A 19,229-nucleotide genomic window follows, 5' to 3' on the forward strand; every position below is an offset into this window, starting at 1 on the left:
AATATGCCCCAATTCTTATTAAAATAACATACTCATAGCTAGCTCACGATCACTGTTTACATTCCAAGATAATTTACAAGCGCTTTACAAACTGCATGTTTCAATAACCTTACAAGGACTTTTTATTCCTCTGTGGAAACAGAGCATTACAAAATGTCAAACGTGTTGCAAAACCGCTGATGAAATCGTGAATAAAACAATCTCTGCTAAAAATCCACCAGAAAGATACGTTATACAAAAAAGAATTAAAGCATTCCTCCCATGTGAATACTTCTTCTTTGCAAAAAAATATTAAAACATTTATGTAAATAATACAGGACTATTTTTTTCTAGTTCTATATCAACTGTTATTTCACACACTGGTATTGTATTTCACTTTATTAAAGTTACAGAACAAACATACCAAGGCCTAAACTTATATATTAATGACTGGATTACTATATGATCACCATGAGATCTGCATACAAGGATATAAGAATCTCCTTAAGTGACATGTGCTGATTGACTGCGTGGCTTTCAATTACATTCAGAAGACTTCTATATTTTAGAACTTCCAAACATAAATGAAAAAGAAATGTTCTCGTTTTCAAAATAGTCAATATTCTGAACTTTTAAGAAAGGTTTTGGACACGTAAGGTGATTAAGATCATTCATGATGGGAGCTATCCGACTATTAATGAAAACTTTGCCCTCTATTTTGCCATGCAGACTACTGAACACACATTCCAAAGGAACTGTAAGCCACCAGTAGCCCAGACATCATCAAATCTCAGGACACTCTAAGCAAACAAAAACTTAATCATTTACCACACTCTTGATTCCTTCAAACAGATTCTGGCAGTTTGCAAGCTCCCATAGTATTCCCATTAGGCATATCTAAAGCACTTACACATAAGCAAATTAAGCAAGAGAGCACACTATTAGCCAGGGCACATTCCCCAAAGCTTCAGAAGATACACTCCCAGAAATCTATCACGGCGTGAAATGCCCTCCTGCTCGTTTTCCCTATCCTTCTTCACCAGGGTAATTTCCTTTCACCTCTAGCCCTCTGTGCCCTTTCACCTGCCCAAATCCCTCTAATTAAAAACAAACTTATGGCAGAAAACGCCAGGAGCAACTCAAAACCAAGTGACAGAAGATATCGCATACAACAGCACGTTCCTTGCTGCAAAATGTCTCTCTGAATAAACCAACTCCATACGAGCACTCTTGAGTCAGTTTGCTCTCATAAACCAGAAAATAATGAACTGATACACACTGAAGTGAAGGAAAGCCTCCTTCCAGCTACGGAACATATACAGTAGCATCAGGTAGAGTGCAGTCCATAGATATTCCTGTATAAGTAACACATTCCAAGGCAAGGTTTGTCAGTGCTGTCCGGACAGACACCTGGATTTTGTTAAATACCTGACTTTGTTTGACTGCAAGTACAACCAAATCTTAAACACAACAAAAGAAAACAACAAAAAAAGCACAACTATTCTGATAACAAGATCTCTTCCACACGATAGCCTAATAAGACTGGCAGTCTCTGGAGAGGTATAGAAAAGCAGTTTTTCTCTCCTTAAACAAAGGAGGAATTAAAACTTAACTTGCCAGCAGCAGTGTAAAGCTGTGGCTGGTCTCAGACTCCAAGTTCTCACATATGTACCTTTTCCTCCATTATCCTGCTCTTCATAAAAACATCAATGGTTACTCAAAGTGAGGCCAAGGGAGAGGTAGCCTCTGTACAGCTGCAACTACCTACACTGCATCAGTAACAAGACACAGGTCTTTGGGGACTGTTGTTGAAAACATGCCATGTGCTGCAATTATGCAGCAATTTTTATTTATTTTTTTTTTTTACTCACCTCAGCCTCATACAATCTCCAAATGAAGGTGCATCAACCAAAGCACTCCAGCAACACAACCGGAGATTTATCTTACATGTTTGGAGCAAGTCACTTGGCCTCTCCATGTTTCTCTGTTACTCCATCTGTGACACTTCACAGAAAGCTTGAGAGGCTTAATTTATTAGCAGCCTGCCAAGTGCTTCAGACAAGTGTATTACTAAGGCACTAAAATTGTCTTCAATGGTTCTGAAAGGGTAAACCTTTAGTCAACCCAAAATAAAACCAACAATATCCTTAAAAGAAGGCTACACTTTTTAAATGCAGAAGCATCATGTTTACCTTATTTGACTTTATAGAAAAAAAAAAACTTCCAGTCTTCAGGTATTTTATTACAGCAGGACGTCAGAGATCTGACTTTCTTCCGAACCCTCTTTCCCTCCATTTAGTGTTACACTCCTGAAGGAGGTGATAAGCAGCGAGAAAGAAACCAGTAACGCCAAATGACAGCGACCCGTTCCCAGTCAGACTCGCTCTCCCCAGGCCACAAGGGAAGCCCTCTGCACAGCAAGGCCCATCAGCAATCTTTAACGGACAGCAGATATCAACTATAGGTCACCTACCAGGGTGGAAAACAGTCTGGATGCTAATACAGACACGGGCAAATTGTTCCCAACACTTGCAAAAGACAATGTATTAGATACCGGCACTGGACACTATTTAAGCACTAGACTTCTTTCAAGGCTGTATCCACGAGGAAAGTTTGCACCTATACAAAACCAAGGTTCAGGCTTTCACTCTTTTGTAAACGTTGCTTTTGCCACAGTATCACCAAGAGAATTCTCGCCAAGCTGTTACTGGCAAGAGAAACAGTCCACCTAAAATACTGACAGTGGACAAGAATCATCTAAAAATACTGGCTACATAATGCAGACACATATTGACCAACTCCCAAACACTAGTTCCACTTAGGAGTATATAATATATACTTTCTACAGCTAAAACCAGTTGCTATAAAAGAGACCTGTGAAACAAAATAAGAAATTAAAAAGAGAGACTAATAAATAACAGCACTGATTTCTTGTAATTTTTCAAATTATTAAAACATGAACAGCCAAATTAGACAAATATGGTCCAACATAGCACAGATTAAAAACAGCTTTCATTCAGGCAAAAGATCCTAGCACACTGTATGAAAGATATAACATCAGATGAGGGAACGTAGCCAATGCCTTGAAAGAGGGTCGTTTTGAATCACCACATATTTAAGAAAAATCTGGAAACCCAAAAGCAAACATGATTACAGAGAATTTTCTAAATATGTGACTATATGCATACATATACACATATCTTTTAGGATATCTGCCTGTAGACTTTCAGCATATAAATATGGCAACACTGCAGTGCCATCCTGCATCTTGTTCTTGCTAACCTTTTCGTGACCTTTGTATCTTTTTCAGATTGCAAATGTATATTCGTACTACACCTTGCTGCTGGTTTATCCAGTACACAATTTGAAAGATGGTCTGGTATAACTCCCAGGATTGCGCACTAGCCCTCTGCATCTTTAAGCTCCTACATCAGCATGAAGTATTTCAGTCCCCCACTTCCAAGTCCATGCTGCAGAACCTACCCTGCCCGTAGCATCCTGAAGAGTGGCTATAGTAAAAGTAACATGTTTATCTCCTAACGGGTCAGTGTGGCTCTCTCTCAGCAAGTGACCAGCAGTAAGAAAGTAGAGTTTCGGTTCAATCAAATGCACAGAGACAGAAGTACTCCTCTCCTGGAGCTGGCATCTGACCTCTGCGCCATATCAAGTACATCCTGTTTAGCAAGAACTAACAGGCTTCTTCACATTGCTGCCATTCAGGACAGGAACCCTTCTGGAGTGAGTGACCGCTGTTATTTGTCTCCTGCAGAAGCACACCTTGACATTTCGGTAAGGGGAGCGGGAAGGAGAGGAAGAACTTCTTCATAATCAACAGACATCAGATGGAAACACATGGTTCAAGATGCCCTGCCTTTTGACAGGCAGGACACCGACACAAAAAGCCAAGGAAATACCCAGAATGGTTTGGTGCCATTACGGGCTATACGAGGTTCTGAACCTTATTTCTCCTGAAGCAAGCACAACTTTCGGAAGATGACGGTCCTGACCTATTTATGCTTTGAGACTGTGGCACAACAATCTAGAGCATGATTTTTTCAACATGTATCCTATTGTTGTAGAAGGCAAATGAGAAATAAGAACTTTGGTGCTGTTAACTTCCAGCTTGAGTAACAGCCATGAGAAACACTACCTCAGAGGAAGGTGAAGCCTTGAGCTTTCTACAGTACAATGGAGTTTCCATAAATTTTAAAGATCTTTATCTGACAGCAACAGTGAGATAGCTCCACCTAATACATAGCCCATCAAACCACTGCCTTGACTGGTCACATCATGTAAGTAGAATAACTTTATCTGACTGCTTCCTCCAGTTTTTAATGAATCTGCCCCCACTGCAGGGTATCACTCTCCTTCATGAACTCCTGTTTTAAGATTGGAAATTACCCTTTTCAGTGTCTTACATCAAAGTATATAACATCTTTTGTTGCTGTATTTGCCATAGCCTCAAACATAACTTACCCAAGTGCAAGTATGGTTTAAAAGACACTGGGAAGGTTAAGTAGACCAGTTATCTGCTTGATCTTAGCATGGTTGTTAGTATTCTGCAGAGAACACTGGCCTAATGGCAGATTCTGGCCTAATCCAACATTTGTGAAACTGTGGACAAATGGACCTACACAGTGAGGGGACCATGACAGGGACACTCAGTCCAAAGTTTCAGTCCAGCTCGCTACACAAGTAACACACTGAAGGTGACTCTGAGTGTAAACTCCTAAATATTTTCTAACTACTCAGTTAAGAACCGATGGATCAGACACTGGTCAGGCCGTGCCACCTCGTCACAGGCAGCAACAAGGAACTGAGGAAGATTCAGAGTCCTTGGACCTTTAGAATCCCTTCATGGTACTATGACAAGGTAGCACAGGATTTAAGAAGTGTGACCCTGTACATTCCCAATCAGAAACAGCCTGAGCTCATGCACAGAAAATTCACATCGCTCTATAACAAAACACACACTGACACATGTTTGGAGCAAATATCATCTTCCAATTCACAGTTTGCTTTAGCGTTTCCAATTGCAGAAAAAAAAACCCAAAAGCTAACCAACAAAAAACCTCCCATCTATTCCGCAGTCCTGAAATTCTTAATTTTTGTTGGGTGTGTAAGCCCAAAAACCTAACATTTCATAAAAAGAAATCCAGTATTGCATATTTCCTTTTTTAGAATCTCAATTCATGCTGCCTTCTTTTACAAGTTTTTGGAGGCAGAAATACTGGTAAGGAGATGAAGGAGGAGAATTTGCAAATTGAGACGCAGCACATTTGCTTTCCACTTATTTTGTACACAGTACTTACAAGAGTTACAGGATCACCGACACTGGGGAAACCTCTGAAAATGTCTCTCCACTGAAAGTAGGTTAGGTGCTTCCTTTCACCCCACGTACATAGCATCTCTCATCTAACTTGTACGGTACTTTAAATCAGCATTGATTGGCCTTGCTGTGGGCATAACCAAGAGAAAAGGTGACGCTTTCACTCAGACTGGTGATGACTTTACAACAAAAGAGGCAAACTAAATGATGCAAGAGCTAATGTCCTTCAAAAAATTCCTACTACTTTTGCCACACCAGGACTACAAGAGCTCTCACACGATTCATTCAAAATTACAGTCTCTTACCTTACCACAAGACTGACCTGCTATGTCATCATAAATCCATGGACAAGAAGGCAGCACCAGGAAAAACATATCAACAAAGGTTGCTTTGCTTTGCAAACAAAGTAAAGTGAAAGAAGGCGTTTAGGCCCAGCTGTCAGTTACACGAACTTAAAATGAGAAGGCACAAACTATCTGTAATTAACGACTGGAGGGATATTTGTGGTTTTGATTACCAGGAAAATATAACGGGAGAATGGAAAGTGTTACTTTCTCTTTTACCTGCTGTTAAAGGATGGTCTCTTCTCACCCATCCTGCTAGAAAGCTGCCTTTTTGATTTGATCACCTCATCTTTCACACCAACTTCTTTTTCAACAAAAGAAGCATTTAAAATGTATGAAATTTTTGTTATTAATTTCTCTCCTCCCTAAAATCTTCCTTATGATCTGTACTGAATTTCTATGCTAAAAGAGGCCACAGAATTTCCTTACGTTATTCTAGCTTCAAATCCAAGCTTTCTGGCTGGCTAAAGCACCAGGTGCTTCCTGGGAAGCACCAGGGCCTTATGCAAGGACTTTGTGCAACAGTCTCTACCACATCCCTTGATAAGCTGTTCCTATTTAATTGTATCATTAGAAAACTGCACCTTATTTCTAGTCTGAACTGATCTAGCTTCAGCTTTCAGCCATGAGAATCCCCTTAATCTAGCTGACAAAGAACCATCTAACTGTCAGATACCCTCGCCCTGTCTAAGTACTTATAGACTTATCAGGTAGCCTCTACCGTCTGTTGATAAACTAAATAGATTGAGCTTCTTAAATCTTCCATTCTAAAGCTGATTATCCAGACCTCAAATTAATGTAGATTTTTCTGAACTCCCCTGATGTGCACATCAGAACTGGGATACGGTATTTCAGTAAAGCTGTACAAAAAGTAGCAGTATTCACCTCCCTCCTACTCTCCCCATCATGCACTTTCAGCCTTCTTCAAGATGGCTTTGCCATGGGGAGCAATACTTAAATTAATCAACGCTCTAAGGTAATTCTTCCATCTCTACTTATATTCTAGATATAAGTTCTTCCTATCACAACAAATTCAGAATGGACCATGACCAAATTTACTTCTATTTGTTATAAAGAAAAATATATGTATTTTTTAACACAAATTGCGTTAAGCTCTACGTATGATGGAAGGTATGAATTCAGTGCCTGTATTTTATACGAGGAAAAACTGCAGAGAAAAAGATTACGTTGCAATCACGTAATAGTTGCCCAATTTAAAGCTACCTCTTTAAACTACTATTACATTCAATAAACTCACCACTCCCAGTCTATTTTGCACTACGGTGTTCTGATGCTCACTCGTACATTCACCTCTTGAGATGCTGGGTGGCCACAATAGATTTTATATTCAGCAAAATCCAGTGGGCACAACAAAAGACTGCTTCAGGCTAGAGGCAGTGTTCTACCAGACAAAAGGCAGAGCTGCAGGCTAGTCATGGAGGATTTGCTAATGTTATAAATCTACCCATGTAGTGAAAATTAATTGCCAGTTATAATCTTCAATTATTACTGTATCACCAGCTAGTTTCCCTTCCTATCTTGGATGCAAAAAGAACCCAAGTAAAATCATGAAGTATCTAGGATGACCACTTCCACAAACAGAAACAAAAAGCAAACTTCCAGAAAAAAATATAATCAAAATAGAGATTACAAGATCATTCCCTATCATATTGGGTAAAGTATATATGGTCCTCACTGGCAGAGCAGGTGAAGAAAAGACGATGACGCTAGTGACGCTTGCACAGGAAAGGAGCAAGCAATCTAGCTTTTGGAGCGGTAACATCAAATTCTACTTTTAAGTAATTTTAAAATGATAGATAAGCACCATACTAGTATTTGTGGTGACTTGCTAAAATATAGTGAAGTACTATGTTTTTTTGCTATAATAAGAACTGGCCTATTCTCATAAGCTTGGTTTGGGTAACTGTTCTTTGACAGAAAGATTAACCCCAACAATATGTTTCGAAATATGGTAGTTTTTGACCATTGCTGAATTTTAACAAGCAAAATTTGGTGCCAATGGGGGCATTATCTCCTGGAAACCAGTAAGCAGGGCACTAGTAAGTAAAGCCTGACATACCTCTCACAGCGAAAGGTAACATGGTTTGATCATTTTGCAATGCCCCTCCCATTTTTTTTTTTTTTAATAAACACATTGTAGGTACCTGTATTCTCTTTGTAATCCAGGAATAAGGTATTGTTCCTTTCCTTTCCAAATCATTATGCAATACCATATTTCAGTGAGGACTGGATTACACTCTATCAGTATACAGTAGACTTTCAGCAATCTTTCATTTAATTCCAGTGCAGGTAGGATTAGACTTTCAGTAGCAGACATATTTGTGTTCAAAGACGCCCCTGCCCTCTTCCAGTGACAAATGGATTAATTTCTGCACATAGCTGGTAGAACTCTTTGGGTCTTTCCAATGAAAGGTGATATATAAATGTTATCAGCAGTCAAGTTGTTCAATCTCATAATTTCTTCCCAGTCACTCGCTCCCTCTGCCTCTCCTCACACTGATAGGTAGCCTGTAGGCATGAGTCACACTTCATACCCTTCCTCTGGATATACACAAACTGTCCCGATTATTACTCAGAGCAGCTTTAATACATGATTTTGAACACAGGGAAAGTCTCTCTCACAACCTTACAGTATTAAAACGAACAAGTTTTTAAAAGCACTTGTTCTGTATATTGTTTTCATAGCATCCTATGCTTGCACATGGTATGTCAGAAATCTGCCACAAAAAGCCCACATTCAAGGGGTTCTCCTGAAATAAATTCAAACTTCAGAGGAATTCGGACACAATAGACTCACTCTAAGGTTGAAAGTCTATAACAACAGTCAAAGCAGCTCAGAATTTTGTATGTCATTTATCCTCTGATCCTGTAACATACAAACAAATGGGCATAAAAACTAATGCAGAAGAAGTAGGAATATGGAAGAATGACAAATATTGTTGCATACACTTAGCTTCTCTTCACTTTTTGCCTAGTATCAAAACTAGAGAAGCATTCGAGAGAACAGATGAGGTTGAAGCCTAATAAAAAGGAATGTTTGAGCATTTGGAGAACAGAGGGCATGTTTAGGGAAAAGAGTTAAGGAAAATTAAGATTTATCGTTCAATATTTATGTTATTTTTGCAGTTTGGCAATTACAAATAGTTTCGCTTTCCAGCTCCAAGAGAGTTAGACAAGATTAACAAAACAGGGAGAGTTATTGTTTTCACAAATAAACTGCTTTCACTAGAAATCTGTTTGGTACACCTCTTTTCTGTGTGCTGTACTATCAGCTTTGATGCCTCCTTCCTCCACATCAACTAATTATTCTCTACCTCTTTCAAATTGCTGCCTGCATGAAATTTTTCAACATTCATGTAGTGATTTTTGTCTTCACAACACACACTGCTTATAGCTTTTTCTGAAGTGCATCGTAAGCTCTCTGAAATATAGACCATGTCTTACTGGTTTTGAAAGCTACCACTGTTATACTTTACATCATTTGAACACATATGTTACACATCTCTTTAGAACTTTTCCAAATATATACTTAATAACAAGGAATCAAAAAAATCACCCCCAAACCAAACACAAAAACTCATATTCAAGATAAACTCTTACCTTCCAGGAAAGTGATAAAGGTTTACATTAGCCTTGATTTGCCAAAAAGCTTGGAAAACAAACTGTCAGAATAGTGACAGGTCTCTTGAAAAGCTGGAAACAATAATAAATGCCGCAAAACAAAACCTGTAGCATTCTCTCCTTCAGTGATGCAGTCAAGGATAATTTTTTCTGAGGCACAAGAAACTCAAAAATATATAAAGCTGCATTACCTCTTTCAAAATCTAAATACCTACAAGGCTTGGTAATGTTCACACCCAGTGTGCTGTAAGTTATGAGAATAGCTGAAGAAAACTCACACCAAGCACAGAACGCACAAAGACTCTATTAAAAGCGCCATACACACAGCTCACCATAATTTCAAGAGCTGAAACATTTTTTCTCCCATTTCTCCTTATATTTTTCCATTGCCATGCATTCAGTTTCTTAGTATATTTGCCCAAGGTTCTCCAAGTCTTCTAGAAACTCAAAAATAAAATAAAAGCATGAGTACAGATTAGAACCACAAAAGATTATGATAGTGCACAAAAAATCCTGAGAAATCCTGAAGAGAAAATCTGAAGACTTTTTGTTCTTTTCTTTTTTTTCTCAGTAACTCTGCAAAACAATGCGTATAAGCTGTTGGGATGACTGAACATTGGTAACATACAGGGACAGGTAAAAAGTTGCTTGGGAAAGGCAGGCAAGGTAATGGATAAAACCTTCCAAGTCAAAGGATCAGCTCAATCCTCCATGCATGAGCAAACAACTCTTTCCTGCAGCATTCTCCTCTTCCGGTCTCTTTTCTTACACAGATGTTTAGAACTACTAAAGAGATGTGAAAACCTGAGATTAACTTCTTAAACACTGAGGAGCCTGCATCATGAATGACAGCCATTCCATATAACACCTGAAAAATCAGTAAGTCCTGCTTTCTCAGAAAAAAAAAAAAAGTGTGCTGTATCATAAAGCAGGTCTGCTTGTAGCACGTAGACAGCAACAAGCTGCTTTGCCCTGCAAGACAAGCAAAAGCCATACAACCATGTTTCCTGCAGAACCGTTCCCAAGCTCTGATGATACATCCTGTGCAGTACGACGTTAGCTGTGGCCCAGTCCATGGTACTGTAACCCTACAGCCTTGTCTTGGCTCTGGAAGCAGGAAGCACAACTCAGCATCAGTATGTGACAGATCACATAGACGTAATATCTGTTTATGACGCATTGCAAAGAACAGAACCCCCAAGCTAGAAACCAGCAAGCAAACTACCTTCATGTCTGCCATGCAATGTGATGGATATGACCAGTCATCAAAGCACAGAAGCATTCTGCTGCCAGAGTCATGGTCTACACACTCTTCTCTCTCCTTGGAGAAAAGGTGATATTCTCTGGATTTCTCCAAAATGCTGCTCTTCCGGGCTTTGAACTTTCAGAAAGGCATGTTATTGATTCAAGCATAGGGTTGTCAGAGAGCACAAACTGCCAGCGGTCTCCTCTCCTGTCATCTCCAAACAAATCTTTCATTCACAAACGTGACTCAAAGGCTGACCTGGCATATACTGAATGGCATCAATTTACTTTCTCAGCGCTGCTCATTATTCCCATCCCATTATTTCTGATACCCAGGACTCCACCCTCTTTCACAATGACACGATATTTTTTGCTGGTTTTGGTTCCACCCTTGATGGTTTTTGCTTCTCCCTCCCACAACTACATCCAACCCTACCAATCCTGAACCCATGCTCATCTTCAACATCCATTTCCTTCACTTTATGCCTGCCTGCCCTAGAATTTGCAGTGGAAAAGGAAACCAGTCTAGAAATGAGGTTACTGTACATTTTCTCTCTCTCTCTCTCTCCTGCTGCTTACTAAGCTGTGCCATTCCTCCAATTGAGCTGAACCCACACCTGCAATTTCAGCGTTTTTTCCTCCTACTTTTGACTCACTCCTCAAACCTTTTATCTTGTATCCATTTCTTTCTCCACAATAGAATGCAAATATTTATTACAAAAGAAAGCCAGAAAACATAACGTTCTCCCTTCCCACTCTCTTTCGCTTCCTTACAGCTCTCCCTTCTTCCTCATACCATAGATACGAAACACATCTGTCCCACTCTCCACTTGCCTCACTCACATCACCCCATACCTCCCATCCCCTTTCTCCTTTTGCTCTGATGGAACAGCGGGACAGCCAGCCAGTCTTCTCTATGTTTGGAAATCTATTTCTGACTCCTTGCTTCTCTAACTACACTACTCTTTCTATCCTCTTTCACCTCTAAGCTCATTATGAACTGTTTGATAACAAATTACACTTTTAATTTGTCTCTCATTTAAGCCTGAACTCCCTCAGCTGTCCCTTACACTACACTGAAACAATTTTCATTAAAATGTCTAAAACTCTTTTAGTATTGCAACATCAAATACATCAATCATTTCCATCAACCATAACCCTTGCGCATTCTTCATAAAAAATAAATGCATTTCTCCTTTTCTTACTCCCATGACTCTACCCTCTCCTGCTTCCCTTCCTCCCTACACCAACCCCTTCAAAGGTCACTGGAAGGCTCCTTGCTCCTCCTTTGTCTTCTAGGAGAGCTCCCTTGAGCTACATTTTTTGCCCCTTCCCTTGCGTCTGGGAATTTCATCCACAAACTCAGCTCCTAAGGAGGCAGGTCTCAAATAGAGCAGATTTATGTCTAAACAAAAAATCTCAGCCTATCTCTCTGACACCTCTTGTCACTGAGTAGCTGTCAGCTTCTGCTCAATACAGCTACAACAGAACCTAGATCTCACATCTCCCACCCTCTTTTCTCCACCTCCTTTTTGATCACTGTGGACAGCATTATCACCTTGCCCATAACTCACATATGAAATACTATGTCATCTTTGACAATGACTTCTCTCTTGATCTGTTCATTCAGGCTACATCTACATGCAAATGATTTTTCCTGTCTTGCATCCTAAGGACAAAGTCTTCTCTAAACATCTTCAGAGCTAAAGGTTTGTCCAGGCCTTCACCTCACATTAATTACTAAAATTTTCTTCTTTTTTGTCTTGACAAACGTCATCCTGCTTGTTCACACTGTTCCAAAAGTTCTTTCTTCTATGTTGTTATACTGATCTACCATTATTCTCCCCACATCCTTCTATGTATAATCCTTCATTCCAACTTTAAACCCTAGAACGACTCATCTTTGCTCTCCAGGCTCCTGTCTTACCTACACTATACTGTCCACAACCTACTTGCTGTCACACCATTTGCTTGCGTTTCTAGTTGGTTCATGACGTTAGCATCCATTTACCAAGCTGTTAACAACCAGTCTGTATCTTCATTCAGGCCAGCTTCCATGCTTGAGTAGGGATACCTTCCAAGCTCTTGCAAAACTACTTCACTGCCCTCTGAACATCACCTTAAAGCTTTCCTTGCCACAGTTCTAAGAAAGCCACTTCAGTTTAGGCTATCATGTTGAGCAACTAAGTGCTTTTGTTTGTCAATATTAAAACTCCTGCTTTGTCATATATTAAAAAATCAGTTCTCTGCAGCACAATGATTTCACACATGCACACACCCTTCCTCCCTGGCTGGTACCCTGTTCTGTAGTGTCTAGTCTCTGCTCGGGCTGCTACGCATTAGGATCACGCAAATAATAATACTGCCTCCCTAATCATGGCAGTAACAGCCGAATTACTTATATTCTTCCAGATCATCGTTCTCTGACCATTTCAACGATCAGCCCAAACAAACAAGGTTTTGGCTCTCTCAATGGTTGTTGTGGTGGCATGGGTCCCACAAACTTTTGAGATTTAAATCATCAGTAGCATCCTGTCTCAATGAGACACAACTAAGAGCAGCTTAAAAAAATAACTGGATATGCTAACTACCACCTGATAATTTACCTAATCTGAACAATCACAAGTGGCCAGCCTAAAGGGCACCTGAAGACAGAACAACTATCAGAGATTCAAAGATCAACACACGTGATTTACGTTTCTGTAAATCTCTGCTTCTATTCTGACCATTTCAGCTCAGAACAATGACAAGCTGAAGTCACCTTATTCTGCTACTGGAGAGGTCCAGTCTCATCCTGTTTTGTCTTGCTAAAGACAACACTTTTCATCCCACAAACTTGTCAACAACTATTACTTATATGGCATTAGCAGTGTTCAATCCAATTCCCAGTCTCTGCCTGTCCCCTACGACTAGCCTCCTGCAGCAGGAAAAGGAAGAAAAGAATGATTGGTCAGAAAAGATCAAGCACCGTATATTAGAAAAAATTATAAACAAAACAAACAAAGAAAAGAGCACAGCGAAGATCACCACACAGAATCAAATCCCATGAACTCTTGCCCTTTGCCAGTCATTCTTACATCTTGATGTTACTTCATTAGTCACTCTTCTGTCTCTTCTGCTGAACACCTGCTCCAAGGGAACGGAAAGGGAAGCAAGCTTAAACCCCTTGTGTACTGTGCACAGCTCTGTCACAATACAACTGCTTCCTTTCAGGAGGGGCCCAGGGATTAAGTGAAACTGCACTAGACGTACATTGGTACCAGCAGTTGTGCAGAACCTAGAATTTTTGTCTTCAAGTTCTTTTCTGCTTCTGGCTGATCTGTGAAAACGTCACTTCTTTTTTTGCCAAACACCATACATTTTATAAATACATGCACACAGAAATCAAAAAGCAGGAAGACCGAATAATTCTAATTGCTGTCAAGAATACAGATAAATAGGAAGATGTGTTGAGCTTAAAGGCTGTATTATTAGCATAACTTAGTAAAATATGAAAGGAAATTGCTGAATAATAAACACAACATTTCAGAAGTAAGGAAGACATCTCTATTTCTATTGAACACAAGACCAAGAGCAATCAGAAAGCCCACTTCTCTAGCAATATCAGTGGCTTTCAAGCATAACTTTTAATCAGACATACAACGAGTTATGACAAAACCACTCCCTCAAAATCATCAACATTCAACCATAGAAATGGACACAAAAAAGAAAAAGAGAGAAACGATGCATGCAATAGTTGGTTTTCATCTGCCCCATATCAGTCTTAAGTAACTGTGCTGGATTCCATCTCCCATCTGAGTCCGCTTAGACAGCTGCGCAGCACTACAATAAAAAAATTGGATCATTTTACCCACATAGCGTCTATCTTTCTCGTCCAGCAAAAGAAGCATCAAAGACTTCTTGCTATAGGCTTGCTGAGACACCTCTGTCAAACACCCTTACTGCATCACAACAGCACTCGTCACAGTTTTTTTGGCATATAAGTTACCTAAAGACACCAGCTTCACCTGGCATATTGCACCATTAACTCCCTAATCAGCTTTTTCAAGGACAAGCTGAAGAACTTCGGCACCAAGTTGAACTTGGAAGACAGAGAGATCCGTGACTTAATCCATGCCCATACAAACTGAAAATCCTTCTTGCTAGTTATTCCAAAATTACTTTCAACAGCAAGTTGTCATGGCACTCGTATAACCTTATGGTGGAGTTAACTCTTTAAAGATAGTCTTATCTACATACTATTCTTACTGAAGCTGATCTTTCCTAATAACTCATGCAGTGTGATAAATCTAAACTTTCACTGGGACTACCAGAAACTTACACTTTCTGCCTACAGGACTCCTGTGATCCACAACTTAAACAAAACATGATTTGAAACATGTTTTCTATTGGATTTTCCACTGCTTCAATCTCATACACCTCAGCCTTGGTTAAACGGCTAAGATTTTTTGCCCCAAAGGTAAAACAGAACCTGATAATGTCCTGATTTTAACTGACTAGGAACAAAAGGCCCATTTCAAGGAAATTACTCCATTTCACAGTAGAAATTGTTCAACTCTTGTGTAGTCTTTTTTTACACATGGAAATCTATACGTCATTTATAAACTATTAACTGTATTCAGAGGCAGATCAACAGGAAAACACACATACACGTTTTTTATGTCTCAACCAAGAAAATCTCTTCTGACACAAAAGTTATCTCACTTTCTGTGGTGACAACAGGGCTTGGGGTACACTCTAGTAAACATGTCATCTCCCTCTTTCTCAGATCCTGTAATAAATTACAAGTAGAAGGAATGTCACATCTTTAGTGACCATGCTGTCAGTTGACAGAAAACCACACATGGTTTTTGCACCAGCTTTCAAAAGAGGTACCTTAAACTACAGGGGAACTAAACTCTTTAGAATAACTGATGCATAAATACCAGGAGAATATCACCTGAACTCCATCAAGACATGTGCCACCTAACAAAATCAAGATTTTTCAAGGAGTCGTTTATAGAATAACAGTTTTAGATATATATTCAAAAACATCAAAATCCTGATTTAAAACACAGAATGTCTGATCAGAGAGCATTACCATTACTCCACTCTTTTTATTCAGTGTGTGGGTTGATGAACTAAAGGACAGGTTTCAGAAAATAACTATGTAACTATGAGGATAAACTACAATTCTGACTAAAATTCTGGGCACTATCCTACATAATGTTTCATTCTTCCCCACCACCATGCCTTGAGACACATTAAATGAGGTGACAGCCACAACCAGGAGCCACGCCACCCCCCTGCAGAAGCTGTCCATGGGAAAAAAAAAAAACAACAAAAAACATCAGGGTCAGATATCATATACTAAACTGATAAGGCATTTGAACACCAGAATGCACACCAGAATTCAATCCCATTGTCATTTCTCATCGTAAAGAAAACCCTTGTGGGGACCTTTGCTCTCTGTTCTTATTCTCAGCATAAAGATAAGAATGGTAAATAAAAGTTTCTGTTGTCAACAGCCACAGTTTCGCACCCTGTCAATTCTCAGTTCTTTCACTAATCAAGCTCCAACTAAATAGTACATCTGTTTAAGAGTCAGTATCTCTGGAAGACCTTAGTAGTTTACAGGGAAGAGAAAGCAAATTATATAACATTCACCCTTTTCTTTTGCCCACTGCAAAACCAAAACCAACCCCAACCCTAAATTACCAACAAAGGTGGTCTAAATTCAATAACATCACCTCTTTCTTTTGGGGTAAGCGTTTACAACCTTGTTATAGTTTTCTTTCCCTCTCAGCACTTTCCAACATTCCCCACCACCACAAAAAGGTGAAAGACGAAGGCAGCGAAGAAAAACAAGAATGTTTTACTCTGAAGTTTTTGTTTGATATGTTTTTAAAGGAGACAAACAGCACCATCAACAAACCCCTAGTAAACAGAAAAATAAATAGTAAATTTAAAAAACAAGATCAACTCCAATCCCTATGATTACATTAACCAGCTGGTTTTGTCATCTTCTTTCACAATCTCCTCATAAATAATTTTAATTCTCTTCCTCTTGCTTTTTATAAAGTAGAATGTTGTACGCTACATGCTTTTTTTCCTACAGAAGTGTTCCCTACCATCTCCCAACCTCCTTAATGTTTTGTTTTTCCATGAAGAATGATAAAATCATCAAGATATTTTTCTGAAGAATAAAAAAATACTGAAAGCAAAATTAATCAGTATTCCTTTAATTTTGTTCTGGTGTTGCCGAAGGATTTACTAAAAAGCTTTCCATCAGATATTTATGTGGGAAGTCAAAATACAAAAAAACACATTGTAAACAACTATCAAATAGATTTAAAACTCCACTTTGCATGTATAATCATCAAGTAAAATGGTCAAATTTGAGGCTGCACAAAGAGGATAGAGAATCTTGAATTTTAACACAATATCAGAAAAACAGGTTTTTTTTATGTAATATCCTTAATGCTAAACAATAATGAGTCAGTAGGGTTAGTGTAAAGATTATCTAAGACAAAACACGCACATCATCAGACTGAAACCTCAATAATACAAACCCACTGAACTGAGAAACTGAAGTTGACTATGACACCAAGTACCTAGATATAGATCTAAATCCCATAAATCATATTTAACCCTGCTGTAGTTCACAAAGACGCACAGGTTATCTTCTGCTCCTTTACAGCCTGTCTCTACCTAGAAGCACTCCCAGCACTTATTGCTCGCACATTTGCTAAACCAGTTACTAATAAGAGCTCTGCATGAGAGATGACAAAATTCACATTCTTCCACTATTTTCTTAAATGTTGTATAAAGTAAAACATACGCCTCCAAAATTAATCTAAAATCAGTTACAGGTTATGACTGATAATAAAAGATCACTGTATCTATCTCAGGCGTACAGTTACTGTGACTTTTTACAGGACACATTGTCAAATAAATATAGATTCCTTTTACTACGCATGCTATGTACAAGAAAATCTTCGGTTCTTCAAATATGCCACTCAACTTTTTAAAATTCAGTACAAATTCTAAATGCTGCTCCAATTCTGATAACCTCTCTTTTAGCAAAGCTGGTTGGTTGGTAGTGATTTGTCAGATAAGTTACACAATACGGTTTCTGCTTCCTGATTAGATAAGAAGATAAGTTTGGGTTTTTTCCTGGCACAAACATTTAGGCATAAAATTTTTCATTTTCTGTGAACACTTGCAACTTTGTAATCCCCTCTCTCCAAATCTACATGCCAGTAAAATTCAACCACGGACGTACTGCATTTGCTAAAGGAAAACATAAAGTAAGTATTAGCATGCAAAAAGCAATTCCATCTACAAAACTGAACAAATGTTCAGGAAATTTCTCTCTCCCTCTGTGCTGCCTACATACACACTGTAGAATAAAGGAAAGCAGTAAGCAATATTTCTATGTCTTTACTCCTGCCCTAAAGATGGGGCACAGGGGGAACGTGGCCTTGGTGCATCTCTCGCATCACAGAAATGAACAGCACAGCCAGATTGCAACCCCTCTGCCCAGGGATGTGCTAAGAAGTATCAAACACTTCGGCAGGCGGAGATTTGGCAGTGTTTCTCCCCACTATCACTGGGGAATGCTGCCTCCCAGGTCCCCATCTGGGTCAACAGGAGGAGGAAGAGCAGCCCATCGTTCTAAACACAGCGTACGCAACCAGAAAGGAGGCTGTGACACAGGGATGAAGCTAGCTAGAAGCACTTTTTGACATCTGACATCATTATTTCTACAAAACCAAAGTGAATCACCTTGTTGTGATCTGGAGGAGATCACCGTGTTCCCACCCCTTCCCCCACCATGTCCTTCACATACAGTTTCACTAGTTTGATAAGGTTCCTTGCTTAACTGCTTACAAGGGAATGGTCACATAAATCTGGTTCTATCGACTAAAGTTGACAAAATGCAGGCAAATATTACAAGAAGTAAATGCAGTGAGATCAGATTTTACATTATCTTTATCAAACACGACAGTAATTTTTGATACTTCAAAGTCCTGTCCATCTGTCATCCCCCATTTACCTTACACATGTGAAGTCTGACTTTTCTAAGATACTGCCTACAATCTCCTGGCACCCCAAACGCCATAAGAATGCCTACTCAAATAGATAAGATTGCAAAGAAAAACGAGCTGGGCTTGGTATTAAGACCTACCACAACCACAATCCTTGTCTATGAACAAAGCAAACAAAAAAAAGTCAACATGTCACCTGACAGATACGTGCAAGATCAGAAAAAAGTGCGCAAGCGTTTCTGCAAGCACACGAGCAATGTGTTCTGCAGACCAATCTAACTCTTCAAATTTTTCCCCACCTTTATTAACAAGGGTAGCAAGGCTCAAGGAAGGGTTACAGTGGATGTTCAGACACCCATTATCAGATGGGTGTGGTGAAAACATCTGTATTAGCAGACTGCTTAAGCGAATACGGTAGAAACATTTCAACACGTACTAATTTATTCAAACTTTGTGAAAGTTCTTTCTAAGTGATCCAGAGCAAGTTACGACTTGGAAGCAATAAAATTCCTAAAGCTTTTTATTTTCTAAATATAACAGTCAGTCTTGGTTTTTTAAACTGTATTACCATGTAAGTACTGTAAAAGCTAATAAGTGCTTCACATCTGTCACTATCATGTCAGCAATGAAATTACACTTTGTTTGGAAATAATTTTTCTG

At 39.1% G+C, this 19,229-nt stretch overlaps 1 protein-coding gene across 8 annotated transcripts in view; it reads right to left on the minus strand.

The window, feature by feature from the left end:
- ATXN7L1 (ataxin 7 like 1) overlaps positions 1–19,229 on the minus strand; it is a 119,344-nt gene that overhangs the window by 97,713 nt on the left and 2,402 nt on the right. Inside the window, exon 1 of one of the 8 annotated variants that reach the window (XM_086610153.1) lies at positions 9,627–9,684. The exons of 6 other annotated variants lie outside the window; for them this stretch is intronic. The gene's annotated coding sequence lies outside the window, so the exon portion shown is untranslated. Of the gene's footprint in view, positions 1–5,291; positions 5,310–9,626; positions 9,685–19,229 lie in introns of those variants that run through there. One more of the 8 variants, XM_086610154.1, reaches the window with a different exon arrangement.

The sequence above is a fragment of the Tauraco erythrolophus genome, chromosome 4 (genome assembly GCF_009769465.1).
Source record: "Tauraco erythrolophus isolate bTauEry1 chromosome 4, bTauEry1.pri, whole genome shotgun sequence".
Taxonomy (NCBI): domain Eukaryota; kingdom Metazoa; phylum Chordata; class Aves; order Musophagiformes; family Musophagidae; genus Tauraco; species Tauraco erythrolophus.